The sequence below is a fragment of the Scomber japonicus genome, chromosome 20 (genome assembly GCF_027409825.1).
Source record: "Scomber japonicus isolate fScoJap1 chromosome 20, fScoJap1.pri, whole genome shotgun sequence".
Lineage (NCBI taxonomy): Eukaryota > Metazoa > Chordata > Actinopteri > Scombriformes > Scombridae > Scomber > Scomber japonicus.
The window spans coordinates 18,135,580-18,137,818 of NC_070597.1; positions in this window are offsets into that span (position 1 = coordinate 18,135,580).

The window sequence follows — 2,239 nt, forward strand, 5'->3', positions numbered from 1 at the left end:
TTGCGCTTCACAGATCACCTCCCCATCGAGAGCCGGCTGTCCCCCTCGCACTCTGAGCTTCACTGCCTAGGTGTCGGTGTTTGCCTGCCTCTGCCTCTCTCTGGTGCCCTCCCCTGCTCCTTTCCTTCCTCTCCACACCCATCTAAAACAAGTGCACATACAGCCTGCGTTTCCACAATGAGCCGTGTCTCCCATTGGTTTTTCCCTCTCTGTCTTACATGATCAACATCCTCCTTTACAGATGTTGTGCCACTTGAAGATCAACAAGTTGCAAACCGCTTTTCTGAACGATGCAGTGGAAACATTAGGCTGAGGCTCCTGGGTGAAATATGAAATGAATTTCTTGTTATATGCATTTAACAGGTGCCATCCGTTCTCCAGTGGACATTCACAGCATTCATACAGTGTGTTGTGCTATATGATGTTTATCTTTGCAGTGTAGTTCTTTACTGGTGAACATATTGTGCCTGCAACAGCCTTTTTGTAAAATGTATGCTTTTGTAAAATTTTAATACGCTATTTGAATATTACCTTCAGCAATATATTGCAACACTCAACATTTTGAATTGAATTTTGAATTGAATTTTAATGTCAATACATATTTTACATACATATTCCTTTTATGACCATGATAAAATTACAACAGACAAAATTTCTTGTAAACACACATCAGAAAGTATTTGTAAATGTTAGTACATCTGCACAGTGTTGAATAGGTTTTAGTGTTTCTTTTTTTGCACTTCTCCCCAATTGAAGAGACAAAGAAACACAATTTAATCAAATTATCAGTGTTTTATTTGAGTTAACTCAGTGTGGGATGTTTTGTGTTTGGACTTTATTATGAAGGTCACGACTCTTCCAAGCCCACTATAAGACGCATGGAGCGCTTTCACATGAGCTCTCTTGTGACAGCCACCCTCTGCCCTGCTCCACTGCCTATCACTCAAACTCCTGGCCTCCAATAGGCAGTTCATTAAACCCTTAATCCCCTTAGAGAGGTCATGCAACAAGCCAGAGTTTTTTTAAGTATCCTTTACTTTCCTTGAATCCCCCCTACGCACCCACTCCTGTCTTTCTTTAGAACTCCTGGTGTTGAGAGACCAGCTGCAGCTCCATGTACTCCCCATTTGCTTGTATCTCCACAGTGATGTGAGACCTTTCATCATGTCTACTTTATGGCTGACTCCTGGCTAAAATCTGGCATTGTTGACCTCCTCTAATTGATGAGCTGAGCTCACACTCAGCATCTCCTCATGCTAGAGGAGTTTCTCTCACCCAGAGGTAATCTCTCCTCTATTCTGAAATAATGCCCCATGCAGAATGTAGTTCACTGCACACATTCCACGAGCTGACTGCGAAAGGTTTTTCTTCTGTATGCTTCAAGAAACATTGCCTTAAGTATTTAGTGCAAGAACACTGTATTCAACAGGTTAAGATGAATTCCACAGATTGTAGCTTTAAATCTGCCTCATAATCTTTGTTGAAGGTCATGTCTCTGACAAAAAAAGCTCCAATATCACTAAATGTGACCATCCTGGCCTGTATGTCTGGAATCACACACACTTTTTTTCACACACACAGTGAAACCAGGCTTAAACTTTGCATTTGCATTTTCATATTATCTACTCTGTAAATAGTTTTCAGCCCAGTGGTGACTGCACAACATGCCAGTGTATATAGTGTCAACATCCTGTTGTTGCCCTATCAGAGACATGCATCTAACGCAACACTGACGTTGAACAGAGCCATGAGATCCTGGAAATAAAGAGCCAGCTTGACTGCACTGACTCCACACAAGACAAATGTACCGAGAGAGACTTGAGCACAGAGGAATTTAAAGCAACCAAACCACAACAGAAGAGAAATCTGACCTCCCACCTTCATTTTGCACCATGTGCCCTTGAGCAAGGCCCTTAACCCCAACTGCTCTAGTGGAGCTGCTCAGTGGCCAGCAGATCAGAACATGGTTGCACTAGGCAGCTTCCAGGTATGAATGTATAACTGTGTGAATGTGATCAGGGCGTTCCTGAAAAATAAAGTATTGCTCAAAGAGAAACTCCCTTGAATAAATACAGGTTAAAAAATGTGATGAATTCCCATGTGTCTTGTAAAAGGACTACAAAGTACCTGATCCTTAACCCCGCTGGGTCTGAGACACACCCTTTTGACTTTTGAAAAGTATCACTTTGGAAAGGTGACAGCTGATACTGCCAAACTGCATTTCTTCTTTAGTGGCAGA